Raw genomic sequence first — 17,853 nt, 5'->3', positions numbered from 1 at the left:
AAAATAGAGGCAATCTTTGTGCAGGTGGCAACAAGCACACTGTGGGAGTATACAAGGTTAGAGGTGAAATGAGATAACGCTTCCAGATCTTTCCGTATTGTTTGGGCTCAGGGAATGTCATTTCACATCAAAGTTCTTAATGGGTCTGGTTTGCGAAATCAATCTAGGCTCTTCCAATTTCCCTGCATCCGAATTTCATCACTGAATGCATATCTAACCGCCACTCTCAAAAACACAACGGTTTCCAAGTACAAAACAACCGAAGCAATGGAACAATTTGTGAGACCATCACTATTAATCACTGCTGTGAGAAGAAAAATCCCTGAACTCATCTGGAGCCCTTATAGAAATGTAATTCTCCCAATGCCACAAGTGCATATAGCTGTGAGCCGCACATGCATACTACACTTGGTCCAATACTAGCATGTGCTGATGTAATATCTGTTTGCCACATGCTTTAGCTTGGAGCTGTAATCAGTCGGCAAGGTCCTGCGAGAGGCTGTCATGAATTGTGTTAGCAGCACCGTATTTTCCTCCCCTCCCCTCCTCCTCCAGTGGACAATCAGCCGTTCCTGATTACTCTCATGACTCAGGCTGCCGATTGGCTGTCGGGGAGCAATCATGCATGTGTTTTGTTTGGAGGCAGCATTGTCTCAAAAAATTGTGAAAAAAGAAAAAAAACAAAAAAAAAACAATGTGTGATGCTCTGAGATGCTAATTAAGTTCAAAAGAGTTATAGGAAGGATAGGGACAGACAGGAAATTGACAACACAACCTTTTATGATAATTGAATATCAACTTCTCGCTTCATGTTGTCACAACTATGACTCAAAATTTTTAGAATTATTACAGTAGTTCCATTTTAAAAGATCCATACTCTGGAATATTTAATGACTCTAATCCAAAACAAATTATCCTAATGACTTTGGTAATTCCCTTTTTTACCAGCAGTGTCAGAACTGCACCTCTAAGTGAATAATCTGGATGGAAGGCACTGACACAAAACCTTGGAAATTATTGATAACATTAATCTTTCACATAACAACTGAGAACCCAATGGGTTTAATGTGTGTTTTATTAACAATACCAACAAAAGTAGTGATTAATTTTAAAATGGCAGGAAAACACAGATTTGAAAATCTGAAGAGTGTTACAGACTTGACATGCAGAGTTAGTTTTCTTTAACACAGCATTTTAAATGTGGTTCAAAACAGTTCGGTTTTATTCTCATCAAGCCTTCTTCCACGTTTACACCCCTCCATCACTTCGTTTCAAAGTTTTAAAAATGACTTCTTTTTGCTTTTCTGACAAAAAAATGTCTTTCTACTTGCCACAAAATGCTGTTTCTCTGATTAATACTCTCCCATCACAGATTGTCAGCTTAACTGGATGATCATGTCGGCTTGTAATTGTGATATATAAAAATCAATTATGTTATTCTTAGGAGAAACTTGCTCAAGGTTTTAAACTTTTTCAAATTCAATAACATGCCAAACTCTTTAAAATATGAGTCATTGTAGTCAACAACAGTCCCACCATGTTTAATTTCAGGGCAATTCAGCCTGTTGACACCCAGATTTAGGGTTACACCAAAGAAAATCAAAACCATAAATCCCATATTTGTGCAGCAATTTAAATGAATTTTGCGCTCCCCTCCCACTCCTGTGTCATCTCTGGTTTTCAAATGTCTCCGCTGAAAGACCGGACATTGCATGTGTCAGCTGAGATGTGCCTGGCTATTGACGGTGACATTTGTTTTAGGGAAGGTTACGACAATGTGGCGAGTAAGTATTCTCCTGACTGCTGTCAACACGAATAGCTGTTTTTGTTCTTGTCGTTGAGGCGATGGGTAGAAGGACCGCAGTTGACACAAATTGGATTGGTGGCATGTCAGGTTAGGGTTTAGAAATTTAAAAAGGACAGGACCGGATTCTTTTTGACTTTGTGTGTGAGAGATTGTGTGTGTCTGCTTGCGTGAGTGTGTGTGTTTGTGTGCTGGGCTTGAGAGACGGTTTGCGTGTGAGGGCTTTGGGGCAGCTTTTCTCCTTGTTATTCAGGATGGACGCTGGCCAGTGTGTGTTTCTGTGATAGGAGAGGCGACACCAGTTGTTTCAGACGCCCAAGGTGTCCGAGGAGATTTCACAGCTCCTTGAGCACGGTAATCCTGGAGCTCTTCATACAAGATGGCAAATAAAAAGGCCCCCTGGAAGATGCTGAGACACTTCCTGATCCCTGCTTCCCCTGATTTGTATCACTCCACACCATGAAGTGCTTTGGCCCTTTACAAATAAGGTCAACGCCACCTTGTTATGTTGCTTTGTAGTTGCCCAATCGACATACATCCGCAAGACAAGCTTAACCTTAAAATGATAATACATGGCACGTGTTAAATAATGGTCCCGTTCATCCTCCACCCTCAGAATATTTACACAGTTATGTAATGTTTTGGTAGTAACCCTGTGTGTCAGTGTGTCTTCCCAAATGACACTTTAGCACATTGCCAGATGACTGCTCTTTCAAAGGAAGTATTTACTATGAATATTTTAAAGTGTCTACAGTGTTCATGGAGTGTTCCTTATCAAAGGTGTAATATTCATTCTTTTTAAATACTTGACTTGTCTTTTAGAACATCCTAGGTTTTAAATATATAACTGTCCGGCACATTTGATGCTTATTTCTCTATATCAAATTAAATGTATTATTATTTCTGCTTGTGAAGGTGCAATCTGTGCAGTTTCTTCTTTTGCCTCAAGAGGGCAGGGTTGTGCTGTTCTGTCAGCGCCTCAAAGTTTAACATGTAAACGTGACTTTTGAAAGAAATTTGCTCAGCTAAGAGTTGAAATCTTTACCTGCAGCTTTGGACCAATAAGAGCCACAGAAGCTATTGATCTTGTTTTAGATATATTGTCTACAATTATTTGCTTTTGTTTTTATTATTACCCATTTTTTCACTTTTAGCCCAAGACTTTTCTTTTGTCCAAAGAGAGCTTAGCCTAACAGTTTGTAATAAAGCAATAAAACCTAGCAGTACCGCAAACCAATGCCATACATCAGAGTGAAAATGCTGCATTTATCTCTACTAATCTTCGACCCCTGAGGCTCCAAGGGCCAAGGCAGATAAGTAAACAGCCTGTCGCTGCAGCTCTGCCTGTGTGGGTGGCCTGCAGCAATCACAGATGACGTCCTGTTGGTCCTAGAAGCTGGCGATCTATCTCCCTTTTTCTTTCCATACTTCTTTTCCTCTTTTATCTTTTTTAAGAATCCATCCTCCTGTGCAGTTTTATCTGCTGGCTTCAGAACCCCCTGAGCTGAGTTCCCTGTCTCTGTGTCACTTTATCAGAAGCAGCAGTAACGTTGACCTTGCAGCAACTTAAACACTTTATCAGAAGCACAACAATCTTCTTCATGGGGAGACACATAAGCAAAATGGGGAAGAAAAAAAAGGAAGTTATGGGATTGCATGTGTCCAAGTTGGCGCTGTGGGGTTACATCACTAGTGACCAGAAGTCAAATAGACAAGACAGTTTTCAAAAAGTTGAGAATCATTTTTCTCAAAAACTAAAAAACAGAGAAAGAAAAGATTTCTTCACAGGAGTAGCTTTATTCACTGGAAGCTGCTCATGAAAGACAAAATATTAATAATGTCTACAATTTTCAGAAATCAGGCACTGGTTAATAAATGTTTTTTTATGCATCTTATTTATTTATTTTGCAAGAAAATGTGTGACTGACTGAATAATTTCATGTAACCGCGCTTCTATTTATATATGTTTTGGAAGGAGAGCTGTTTTTTTTTTCTTTCTTTCTTTTGAATCACAAGAATTTGATCAGAGCGACTGGAAGCCACGGTTCATATGCCCACTGATAGCTGGCAGATTTTGCAGCTGCTACAGCCTCTCTCTAATGACAGGCTGTTACCTGAAGATGAAGAAAGCCGCCTCAAAACGTAGAAAAAAATAAATAACAGTCCCATTTTCACGGATAATTATTTTTGTATGCACGTACATGGTGCCTCCAAAAGAAGTTTATTTCATGTGCATTTTCCTCAGAAGTTTAGATGCAAGATATAATTATGAATGTAACCCCAAGCAAAACATTGCTTTTAACAGCATTTGTTATTGCAACATAGTAATGACAAAATACATTTTAACAAATCACGTTATGTCAATGAACTACTCAGTGTTTGGTTATAGAGAAAACTTTTTTTTCCAAACAGTCTTTAATCAACTTAGCAGAAAGACACATTTAGTTGTCTACCAGAAATACATACAAATATATGTTGTAAATTACATACATATATAGTGTGTAAAATATTTAATTAAAACTCGTCAAAGAGAACAGTTTTTATATAATTACTTTTGGTGCACAAAAGTAAAATGCTGACCATTTCAAAGTGGACCAAATGAATAATAACTATTTTCCTCAGTCAGTTAAACTGGCTTCTTACAACATGATGCTTGTTGTCATGCTGAAAGCTACTTTCTGATGACTTTGAAAGATTTTGATCACAAGACTGACCTTTAGCGTCTGTTCACATGGAGAGATGGGGGAAAGGTTTGATAAAAGATGTGAGCGCAGACACACAAACAGCTAGTTTTTAACTCTGTCCTGAATCGCCATAAGAGTAGCTACGAACAGGGAGACAAAGACACGTGATCGTGTTTGGAATCAGTAAACAATATGAACTTCATGCACCAGCTTGACATAACACTATGGACATCATGTCTAATAGTCGTTTATTCTGTTTTGCTGTCAAACTGCCTCGACCCATCAAGGCTTAAACCACATTAAACCACTGAAGGTGTGCTGCGCTACCTCACTCCAGGATATCAGCAGCAGATCATTTTGGTCGTGTAAATTGTGAGTCGAGGTCTCGGTTCCACAGAGATGCTCTGTTGGCTTCACATTTAAGAGATTTGCAATCCAAGTTAAATCTTCCAACTCGTTTTTTTGCCTCTCAAATTGGATCTGTAAAGTTTATTCATCTTAGAGGAAGCCTTTGTAATTTGTCAAACTGTGATCATGACCTCTGGTCACATCTGATTCATCTAAATAAACTTCTGAATAAAAAGAGGTTTATTGAGAGTGGAAAAAAAATAATACATTTTCTTTTTACAGTTTGCTATGGAAAAGCAGTTTAGGTCTCTGTTACTCATTAGTAAAAAGGGAACTCACTCATCAGTGGTTGAAAAGACAGAGCTACACAGCAGGCATCTCATTACTGTTAGAATTTAACATAATTTGTGCAGCAAAATATAATGAAGATTCTGAGCATCACATCCTGGATGCGTTCTTTGAAAGTACATCAACCGACCATGAGTTTAGATACTGAAATGAATTCTGCAGTACAGATCCAGTACAGGCCTGAAGAACACTAAGCACATGGTAATTGTCACCCTGACAGGTCTACCATCATGCTGGTACAACAACCATCATTACAGTAATGACTACATTTGCATGAAATGCTACACCTTTGCGTTGGTGCTTCTGAGTCTTTTATCCTTCTATCATTTTTATGCATTCTCAGAGGGATACTTTACAAGTTTTGCATGGAGCTAAATAAAAGAGCATTGTGCTATCTGCATTCTGCGTCAGAGAAGTAAAAATGAGGTTGCTGTAAAAGGTAACTCCCTTTTCTGCAGCAATGACATAACAGTTCCTCTTCAACCACTGCTCTGTGAGAACAGAACCTTGGTATTGTGGTCATAACAACATCCTCCCGATTCATTACCTGTGTAGGTTTATGTCAGTTAAATTTATACTTCCTTGTCCACTCTCTTATCTAAAGTTCGTTGTCTGTACTTGTATTTGCATCACACTTTATCAACTCCAGAGGACCACAGAGCGTTTCACTCTACAGTCAGTTATCATCCACCCATTCACCCACACACTCATACACTGATGGTGGACGTCATCATCAGAAGATATAAGTGGATGGTAGCCACAGTTGCTGTTGGCAGTCTGACAGAAGCTGCCATGCAGCCCTCTGACCACCAGCAGGAGGCAAGGTGTAAGTGTCTTGTCCAAGGACACAACGACAGAGACGGGTGGAGATTGAACCGGTAACCAGCAGAATGAGGGGTGAATGTCTACCATCATCACTTTTACTGTCTGGCAGCTTTAGTGACAGTAATAATAATTACTCAAGTAAATGTGTTCAGTGGTAAGACTGCAGAAAGAAGGTCCTGAATTTGAATCCCAGCCTCCCATCCTTTATATAATCAAAAGCCATGTTCTCTAAAGGTTCTGTTTCCTGATATTGAATGCTGTTGAAAATGCCAAGAATGATATGCACTTCTACCAGAAACTCAGAGTAACTCAGAAATATCTAACAAGGTCACCCCTTGTTCATCTGTTTAGAAAATTTGCCTAGAAGCTGAAACAATAGATTTAAGATAACATTTGCCCCGGCTAGTTTTCACGTTTTGATTATTCATTTATTTGTATTCTTGTCTTAGCTGTGCATAATGGTTTGTTTTACTACCAGTTTTGTAATAAATGGCCTTCCTTGGATAATAGAGACAACCATCTCACCTGAGTTCCACTTTTTATGAGGAATCACCTTCTTCATTAAATAATGTGGAGCATGAAGCTTTAATCATAAACCAATATGGAAACATAAACTCTTCTGGGACGCGATCATAGTCTCAGAATGTATAGATTTACTTAAATCCTCATAAGCCTGCTTGCTTTATAACATTACGGTTTTCCACACAATAAGCTGAGAACAGCAGATCACATGAAGCAATAAAAGGCTTCAGTGTTTCAATGTGTCCTCACAGACTTTAGCCAAACACAAAACACACTACATGCTGTTTTCATTGATCCCTCCCTCGGCACATCGATGCAAGCCTCTATTAGTTGTTTTTCTCACCCACCATGCCATTGCTTTCCCTCCTCCACCACCGCTTCTTCCCTATCATTAATATTCTCTCTCTCCCTCTACTTAACACAGGGGATCAATCACCTGATACCATGGCAACAAAAGCCACCCATGCAGGTGCATGCGAGCGTTACGTTTCCTTTCTGTTTGAGATTTCTGTACACCAACTGTACCTGCTTCCTACCAGTCGGAGCAGCGAGGCCTCTGGTGGTGACGCTGCTCTCCCGCACTGCCCTTCCATTCAGAGTGGCTTTGACAGCTGTCTAGTCGAGATGCTCTCACCTGCCACACTTGGCTTCCTCTCAGCTCTGTGCAGAATAATGACCAAATTCAAAGGAAAAAAAATACCCTGAGCGCTGTCAGGCTTGTTTTGTTTCTGTCTAGTTAAAGACACTGTCACATGAGGACTATTTATTGAAATTTCTCCAACTTGCTGGCAGAGGCACAGGAAGGATACCGTGCAGCATAGAAGTCTGTCGTCATAAAACAAGATCTTCCCCCTCAAACAATGCTTCTTTTTTGTTTAAAGTAGAGCTAGCAGAGATTTCTGAACCCTAAACCAAATTTATTAACAACAGAAATTTTCCCACAGCAAGTCAGGAATTAATTGTTCATTAAAGCATACAGTAGAATATCTTACCACGCTTATTCATTGATGTGTAGCCTAGGTTAGTATTATGATTGTGAAGCACTTAGCTCTCTGGATTTTGGGCACTATAGTTTCCCTTGTACACTTTGGCATGTTAGCAAGACATATGTTGTCCCAAAATATATATAAACATGCTCTGCTATTTTAATATATTCTTCAAATTCAGGGATAATAACATGAAGGAAACTGCAACTAAACATGCATCTGATGTGACACATAGCCTACAATTACAGTCTGCAAAAAAGTCAAGTTTCATCTCTGGAAAAGATGTTTTCATTTGGTTTGGTAAGGAAAAATGTTCAAGATTGTTACCATTCATGATTTATTATATAGAGCAAAGCATTGGAATGAAAAAAGATAACAATTCGCAGGACTGCAAATACGTGTCTAATTAACACTGGTATTATAACATCTGCATTGCTTTGTTTTGATGTGACTCAATCTGATTTATGAAATACTGCAATGTCATTCTGTTATTTCTGTGTGTAAAAAAGTCGTCCTTCAGAAACCTAACATTTTGAACATTTTGCTGTTTCAGCAGATCTTTCCCACTTTACCAAGGATGAAATGTGATCAGCTTTTAAAATTATTTCTAAATATGTGTTTAACTAAACACTTAACACCAAAGTCTTCTATAAATTCACGTCTTGCGCCTGCAATGATGTTTTCGTCAGTATAATTTTCAGTATTGTGCTAAGATCTAAGGTTGTTGTTAGCATTTTCACTTTCCATTTACTCAAGAGACCGTTAGCATTTGACTTAAATGCAGTTCTAGTTATTATACGTGGGCAGAACCATAAAGAAAAAAGGTTGTCCTGTTCAATAACCTTGAATAAAACATGACTACTAGAGCTTCAGCAGAGCTTTGCACACTTATTCCCAACACTGGAGGTATTTGAGCTACATGTTCTATGTAAAGCGTGCAAATTTGGTTATGTGACAGTGACAGAAAACAAACCAATCCAATTTTTGGCTTCCATCACCTTTGGAAAAGGAAAAATGGGTGGGGCACTTTGATTTTAGGTGAAAACACAGAATTGTTAGATCAACAAATTAATCTCGATGCACAGTGATGCAAATTCACAAGCAACCCATGGAAAATAGTTTTGCCAAGTTAAGCAAAACTGTTTTGCTTAACTTAAGGTGTCATACTTGAGCAAAACTTAAACCTATGACACCTTCAACAGCTGTCATAGAAAACTAATACTGATCATTTAGAAAAATCCGATCCCTGGGGTGATACCTGTTTGTAGGGTACATAAGGTTGGAGTTTAGGAGTCTTTCTGCAAAGAGTTCTTTTATGTGGCCAGATAAATTAAAAAAAATAAAAAAAAAAAAAATATTGTGCCAGAAAAGTGAACATAATTTGAGTGGAAAGTGCCTCCTGCTTTGGTCCTGCATTCCTCCTTCATTCTCTTTTCTCTTTCATTCTTTCTCTCCTCTCCTTGCTACATATTTCCACAGACTTCACTGCGTTTCTTGTATCTCCTCTCCCCACATGCTTCCTTCCTTCATTATTGCTTTCCTTGCTTTTATCCAGATGCCTCACTACGTCTCTTTCTTGTCGTCAGACCTTTTCTTTCTCTTGGCTCCCCCTTCCTGTCTGAACCACAAGGTATTCACAGGAGGACATATGTGGTAATTAAAAACAAAACTTAAGAACAAATATGACTTTATTATACCTTCAGGGTGGAAACGTAGAGCTGTACCATGCAAAGAGGCTGACCTTGTGAAAGAGAGGTTGCTGTGCCTCAAAACAAGAGTTACAATAGGAACCTAAGGAAGAATGGAAGAGAGGGGTGTGAGGCTATTTTTATGTGGCCTCAGTATGTGCTGCACCATCAACCAAAACAAATTAATCATGTTTTCTAGATAGGAAGGTAGTCATCAAGCATTAAAGGTTGTCAGGAAAGGAGCTTCGGAAGCTGATATTGCTAAAAAGAACATGATGTCTTAGACATTGAATATATATTTAGCTTTTTAGCAATGTCTTTTTCACTGTAAAATAGGTGAAGCAGTTTGTTGTGAGACAGAGCTCAGATTTAAATTAAAATAATATTCCTTCTGATGGTGGTGGTTGTCTTATCTTTAGCCCATCTTTTGCTGAAATGCACCCACTGATTTTCAAAAAGTGTTCACATTAAAAGAAAAGAAGCAGACCTCATGTTGGACAAACACAGAGTGCAAACATAAATTTGCCTTTCAAAAGGACAAGTCTAGTTAATTTTTCATGATGTCTGACGATAGCTTCCGCTTTACTTCTGATGTGATATGGAATTATGGAAACCCTACAAAGTTCCTAAAGAAGCCCATAGGAGGGTATATGGAGGAACAAAAAAAAATGAGAAAGGCAAAGGCATATAAATAAAGAAAAAGAAAACCCTCCAAGGTTGCAGACGCAGCCTTTTGTTCTTTGAGAGATGTGAGATTGATGCCCACCTCCCTCCAGAGGCTAATATCGCCTCGACCAGGAAGCAGCCAACCTTGAAAAGCTGCATCACTTCTGAAGTTGTCTAGCTGCAACAGCTGCAGCTGTACTTCATAAAGTGTTACAGTGGATGGAGAGCCAGTGAAGGATGGACTCGGTAAAGACTCTTTGGAGGTTGAACAGATTGTTCTGCTGCACATCAAAGTCTCAGCAAATTAAGAAAATATGTTGGTATTGTTAGAGACAAAAGGAGAGTTAATATTTTGCAGTCACTTTGGAAAGTCTTATTTTTATTCCGCAGAAAAAGGAGAAATGCCTTTTGCAAAGAACTTTTCTGAAACAAATGTAAATAAAATTGAATCTGAGGAGGTTATGCCACTTAAGATCATTCCCAGAAATAAATCCAATATTTTATAAATGCTGGTCTACCATTAATATGGCTGCAGAAATTCAACAAATTTATCATGAATAAGCCTCGTAGTTAAACTTCAGAGATCATGTCTAGAGGTTTGAGAGGAAGAAGGACAGAAACCCAATAAAATCCACTGGCTATTTTCCACCCATCCTAATGAAAAGCCTAAAAACCTGAACTCCTGCTTGTTGGTGTAAAGAAGCAGCAGCTCTGATGGAGCGCCACACCTTCCAGGTGTAAGTCCAGCCATCTCATGGAGGAAACTCATCACAGACGATTTTATCATATCAGGAGTTTCTGTCTTTTGGTTATGATCTGCCTCTCAAAATCCAGGACACAGACTAGAGTTAACCTCTTCTGCTCACCACAACAGACACCATTTGCATTTCCTCAGACGGGGTTCCAATTCAATTACCCCGCCTATCAGTGCTTCGTTCACTCGTGAATAAAACAGAGAGCTAAACCGCTTTGCTAGAGGGAACTTGTGGGCCCTGACTTGCATGGAGCTGATCACCTTTTCCAGCTGAGGCCCATTGCTCAGAATGACTCTTGCTTTAAAATGTGTAAAATACTTTTTCTTTAGTGACAGAACATGCTGTGTGCAAACCGCTGCTGGTGACCTCACTAATGTTTCCCTTATTTAATATTTCTTCAACACTGACTTGCAGATTTAAAAAGGGACATAATTGTTACCTGAAATTAACCGAATTAATTACAGTTAAATCATAATTAATTTGTAGAGAATAAGGACATTTTCAGTCTTGCACAAAGGATAAAGACATTCTGGCTTTTGGGAGCCAGGTGGAATAACTTTTTAGCCAATGATGAATAACATCCTGACTGCAATGGGGAACAAAGAGAAAAGAGGCAAGCTGTGCAGTAAAATCTGAACAATGCAGTGTTAACTCAGCATTACAACAGGGTTTTGAATTTGCTCTCAGCCAAACTTTAAAGGAAGAACAAACTTTGTTTATATGTAAGGAGTATCATAACTTAGTTCTGCTTTAACTACAGTACATCACATCTTTAGTGAACAAGTCAATTTTTCAAAAACATTACAAATACCATCTATGTTTAACTTTTCAGCCAGTACCTAACCCTTAAATAAGTCAAATTAACTACCCAGTGGCTCTTAGACTCTCCTGCACTTGTCTATGTAATGTAAATGTGTGTAAATACATAGGAAATTATATTAATTATTTCTACAAGGTAAGTATAAATGATCCAAGTCTTTCATCTGTAGATGATAGACTGTAATACAGCATTTATCTGTATAATCACATTGGCATGAAGCCTATAAATGCATATTGTACGTATACAAGATTTTTACTGATGGAAAAACTCTGCAGGTCCTTTTGAGTCTCTTCAGTTAGTATAATTCTGCAAACATTTTGGTAATCATTTACTAAAACATACATATTGCAAAATGAGGACTTTATTTTACAACAGGAAACCCTACAACAGGAAACAAATATCTACAGCTTACTTTTTCCCAAGCAACTTAAGTAATTAAGTAATTACAGGGAAACATTACATATCAAAATAACAAAACTTATTGGTAGCATATTAGAAGAGGATGTGAAATAACAAAGGTCAATAGAAAAACAAACAAAAAAAAGATCTGTGGCTAGATGAGTAATATAATTTTGTGGTTGGCAAACAAGACTCCCTTAGTTTTTCTGCTGAGCAGAATTTAAATATGATTTTGATATTTAAATGTTGTTCCTCCTGCACCGCTCTGGCATTGACAGTATTTTATGTATTTTATTTTTTTATCAAACTTTGGGATCTAAATTTGAATTTCATTGCTTCCAAATGTACCAAACATAGACAACTTCTTAACACCAGATGTGGTTAATGATCAGCAGCCTCTATAATCATTACTGTTTAAACTTTACCTTTAATAACATAAAGTTACCTAAGTTTTAAAGTGCAATCAGTAATACTTTTATCACAAATTTATATCAGTAATGATTTCTTGGTTAATGTCAAGTTGTCATGACAAAGACATTTTGAATAATGTCAGCTTTGTATTAAAAGTGCCATAATTTACCGAATGACACTTTATGACAAGTCATAAATATTCATGAAGGCTTATTCATGTTCATGACATGTGTTTATGACAGTGTCATGTCAGTCTTCAAATAAAGTGTTACCCAACTTTTTCACAATGTCTTACCATTGGATAAATTATTAACATTGTAACCTAATCTTATCTCTGACCTTATAACCCCACTGTCACTGAGCATGTCAGGATGGCACAGATCAGTGTGAACGACAGCTTGTGTCAGGTACTGGTTATAGTTTTATTAGTATAGTTTTATTCCTTTGTCTCTTTCTCTGATTAGAGCAGCCTTGTTTCTTTTTAACCTTAGTCCAGCTTAATTTTTCTAGTTTATTATGTTTATTTCTTCCTTGTGTCTAACTTTTTGTTGTTATTCTGAGATCCATTTTCTTAGTCCCCTGTCTGGTCCCACTGTCTGCTCTCTCCGTTCACACCTGCAACCTGTTAGCTAATCAGCCCAGGACTTTTGTTCCAGCATTCACCCTCACAGTATTTAAATCCTTATTCTGCACACACTCCTTGCTATTTCCTCCCACTAAATTACTGGTATATCCCACTTACTTCCCTGTCGTTACTCTGCTTGCTTTTTGCGTTGAGTTTTTGTTCTGCTCTGGCTACCTGCATTCTGTGTGATTTTTGTAAGTTTTCAGCTTCTGTCCATTCTCAAACTCATACTTCGTAACAGCATGTTCCAGTTCCTACCAGGGAGGAAGAGTGAACAATCTACAGGCCACAAGCAACAATCTGACAATCTTTATGTGAAGAAGATGAGCTTCACTGCGTCAGATACTGACTGATTTTCTAAACCATTTAGACCTTTCTGTATAGCAAAACTGCACATTTCAAAGTGGCCTTTTATTGTGATCTGTGTAATAATCAGATGTGCCTTCTTCATTTTCAGATGCTGTCTAATCAGCATCTTGATATGCCACACCTGTAAGGTTGGAAGGATTATCACAGCAAAGGAGAACTGCTCACATTTAATCACATTTACACAAAATATTTGAGATAAATAGTTCTATTTTGTATATAGAAAAAGGTTTGGATGTTGGAGTTCAGCTCATGACAAAATGAGAGCAAAAAAAAAAATGTTGCCCTTATACTTTCATTATTCTCTGTATATTTGAGTCGTTTTTTAAATTGTATTGAAAACTCTATTATTGTTGGCTGCTTATCAAAATGTCATGCTGTACTACAAGCTGTGCTTTTCCCGTCTGATCTAATCATTGGACATGGCAATCTGTGGTAACGCTGCAAGTTGTTGTCAGAGTTAATACAGTTTTGCCACAAAGTATCCCAAAATCCCAAAACGTGGGTCCATAAAAGCTATCTATTTTTGACTGATTCAATATCTAATATGATTTCATGTGAAACTCAAATTCGACAAGAGTTGTCAAAGGAGCAAGCACTTGTTTAAGGCATTTGTCTTATCAATGATGCAGTTGGATGAGGTTCGTACGGACATTTAGAGTATATATCTACAAGAATGACTCAACTCATGGGAAAGCCTGCACAGCACAGGGTCTGAGCAGCTCAGCAGGAATCATGGCTCTGCCTGAGGGAATGTGTTACAAGTTCAGCTTGTCGTATTGAATATTAATGTGTAAATAAAAAAAAAAGCCTTTTTGAAGACAGACTAGTCTCAGTAAATAACACTGTTGACTTCTTTGTTATTTCACGTGTGACGTTCTGTCACAGGCGAGAGAGATAAGGAAGTCAAAAAACAGTGTGTAACTCTAAGAATAACATTGTTGAATAGTATTATCTAAAAGGTTTTCTTCTCCCTTGTAGAAACTCTTCATATAGAGCAGGTGCAGCTGATGAGCAGAGATGGAGCTGCAGGTGAGGGAATCCAGGAAATGAATGAGAGCATCTGGGTAGTGGAGTACAGGCTCTGGGTGACTGGTTGTAGTCCATAGAAACAAACTTGGTATCACTCCAAAACATGCTAACATAAGTTAGCTTGGGCAGTGTTTCCCAACCCTGGTCCTCAAGGCACACTGACCTGCATGTTTTAGATGTTCCCCTGCTTCAACACACCCCATTCAGATGATTGCAATTCAGCAAAACCCTGTTGATCAGCCAACAATTGAAATCATATGTGCTGAAGCAGGGCAACATCTAACACATGCAGGTCAGTGTGCCTTGAGGACCAGGGTTGGGAAACACTGATCTTGGGAATACAATATTAGAGAGGATACATGAAGACATCACCAGCTTCTACACCAGCAGAAAGAGAAAAACAACAGAGGAGATGCGATCAGTTAGTCACCAGCCATGCTAAGGTAATAAGGGAGGGTGGTAGACTTACTTGGAGACCTGAGGCTGGATAAGGACATACAAGAGGACCGACAATGGTTCTGGATCTAGATGACAGCTGGAAGAGTTGGTCCAACAGGGTTAAGCAGGGATCTAAGTCACTGAATCAGAAACTGGGTCATTTTTTCTTCTCATGGAAATACTGAAGGAAAACTGTGGTGATTTTCAGACAAATATTACCTAGAAGAGATCAAATTAAGACGTTTTGTCAAACTTTGATGAGAAGTATAGACCGGTGACCTCTAAATGAACTCTACCCTCTTCCTCTGTCACTTCCTCTGCACAAATTTTAACCAGAAAACATCACTCAAAGAAAAGACTACAAAATTGCTGGGTAAGAATTTTTTTTCTTTTTGTTTTGTTTTACAAAATCATGCAAAGCTGGTATTTTTAATGGACTTTTAATGCAACTTTTAGAGGAACTTTGCATTAAAAGTGTCATTATCTACCGAATGACACTTCATGACAACTGTCATAAACACTCATAAAGACTTCTTTATGTTCATGACAGGTGTTATGTCATGTTTGACAGTGTCATGTCAGTTTTATGCACACCCCTTCAAATAAAGCGTTGCCGAATCTGTTGTTAGACCAGTTTGCAAAGTGCTACGTTTGTTGTAAACTACATATAAAAATGTTCTCCCATTCTCTGGTTACGGGAAACTAAGCGAACACTGGTAAATCATTTCTATTTAGACTCTTCATGTTTAAATTACACATGGACTCAGTGATAGTGAGATGGACTAATAAAAAAGAACAACAAATATTTGAGGAACATGAGATTAAGCGTCATCTTTACCCGGTTATCTCAGTTTTAAAGTCCACTGCTGAGCAAGATTTACTGGGGATTTAAAGTTTGAATAAATTTACTAAAAAAGGCCATTTTACTTTTATTGCTGGTGACCAAATCATTGGACGAAAAGAATTATAGACAAACACAAAATATAATTTTTACTCAGGTGCTAACAGATTAACAGTAAAATAAAACCTACTCCTAACTGAAACTTGCTGTAATGTTGCGTCACATGTGTTGCATGCAGTGTCTGAAGATCTTAATTCAACCTCTAATCCCGGAAAAAGAAGGATCCACAAACAGAGAAACCTCACCAATTCAATGAATTAACAAGATATGTGTGAAACATTACATATAAGGCATTAAATACTAACACCTGCAATATTTTCCAAGGCCTTCAGTTTCATTGATGCCCACATTAAAATTGCAATGATGATATTCAGTAGCTCTTACTTGAAAATGTGTGTATTGTTAGAAAGTACATTTGATGCAGTTTTTCTTTTTAACTTTAATCAGCATTGGCACACATGCAATGGTGCTGATGAAGTTACCCAAACACAGAAATATGCAAGATTTCAACATTTTCAAGGGTCAGTTTGGTACATCTAAAAGTCTGGATGAAAAGTGATCAGATGTAAATTAAACTGATAAAACCCTAAAAATGTCAATGTCCATGTTGGTTTCCTTGCCTTTCATTTAGAAAAGTAGCTCAATTTAGAGTCATCAGCTTTTGAGCAACTAAATCAATAAGTAATATTTACAACATGACAAAATATCCAAAGAAATACAGGATAATAATTTCATAAAAACAAAACAGGATTTTTAAAAAAATGAAAAAGCAAATTGTCGTCTCAATTTGTTTTGTCTATTGTTTGTTTTTTAATAGTTTTATTTTCTCCCTTTCCTACTCTCATTGAAATAAACTAATCAATTAACTAACAAATTAATCAGTCTAGTTTAACTAATTCTTAAATTGTGTGTTTTTTATTTGTAAGCTTTTCTAATTCCAAGATTATTCAAATGCTGAAAGGACATTAACCAATGCTGATTCCTGCTGTCTCATAAAATAAAAAAATCAAAATGAATTCTGTTCATAATAGTCATGTTTTGTGGAGGTTTCAGGTTCAGGTGTAACCGCTCTCAGCTGCACAACTGCAGTCCAAATTCTGTTAAAAAAATAAAATTAAATAAAAAATACAGTGAACTAACATCCCTTTGGTTATTGCTTTGAAGTTAATGGAAACTCTTAACGTTGTTAAGTGTTAGCCTGCTCAGTGACAGTATTCTCAACTGTTCAACTGTTACAAACTGTTCATATCTCATCTGTCTGTGGATCGTTTTTCAACCGTGCAACCAAAATGCTGCCACAAAAAACATTTGCGTGGCAATTTGTGGAGGCGTTTTAAGCAAATGCTGTCAGCCAGTCCATGTGCTGTTTTCAACTGTCTCTATCAACACAACAGGGCAACAACACAAATACTACTTCCCATCAAACTTCAAAATAAGAGCCTGAAACATAGCTACACACTGTCAGTCTTAGAGCAGTCACCTTCCAAAGTATCCAAAACAGGAGATTGGCAAAGAAAAGCTACTTACTAACATTCTGTTTGACATGTTACAATTCTGATGCAAAATATTGTAAATTTTTATATCTACACACGTGGTGCCAGGAGTGCCTGCATGGTTCAAAATTGTAGATGTGTAAACTTCTTGAGATATACATTTATACAAAATTGATTTGATTTTGGGGGGATTTTTTTCTTGTTTTTGCTTGTACAATTTAATTTATCTTTAAGTAATCACCATCAAATCAATGCAGGAACTTGAGGTGTATTTTTTTTCCCCCATATTTTCAGATATTCCTAAGAACATCTCTATACTACATATGTGTAATTAGTTTTTTCACAGAGCAACTGTTTTCTTCACAGACAAAACATTTCTTTTTTTTCAAAGCTTGACTTGTACTTTGGTATACATCAATAATTTACAATTTTGCCAAGTGATTCTAACAGGATAACATAAGTTATTGTCCTCATGATTTACAAGCTTTGTAACAACAGCAGAACATTCCCTTATCAGAAGGTTTTGTTTGAAATGGTGCAACAATCGAAGACAGTCAGATAAAAAATCCACGGAGCTGAAATGATGACATTCTGTTCCACAAATCAAAGCTGATTCCAGTCTGTCTCTGTGTGTCATTGCAACCTCCACTCAGTCATTGATGATGGCAAACTTATTAAAGGCGAAATATGGGCAAGGCTGCAAATAAGCTGCTTGGTAAGTGTTTGCGCTGGGAATTAATTG

Source organism: Poecilia formosa, unplaced genomic scaffold (genome assembly GCF_000485575.1).
Source record: "Poecilia formosa unplaced genomic scaffold, Poecilia_formosa-5.1.2 Scaffold116, whole genome shotgun sequence".
Taxonomy (NCBI): Eukaryota; Metazoa; Chordata; class Actinopteri; order Cyprinodontiformes; family Poeciliidae; genus Poecilia; species Poecilia formosa.
The sequence above is the reverse complement of the archived record's forward strand: the minus strand, read 5'-3'. Positions refer to the sequence as shown.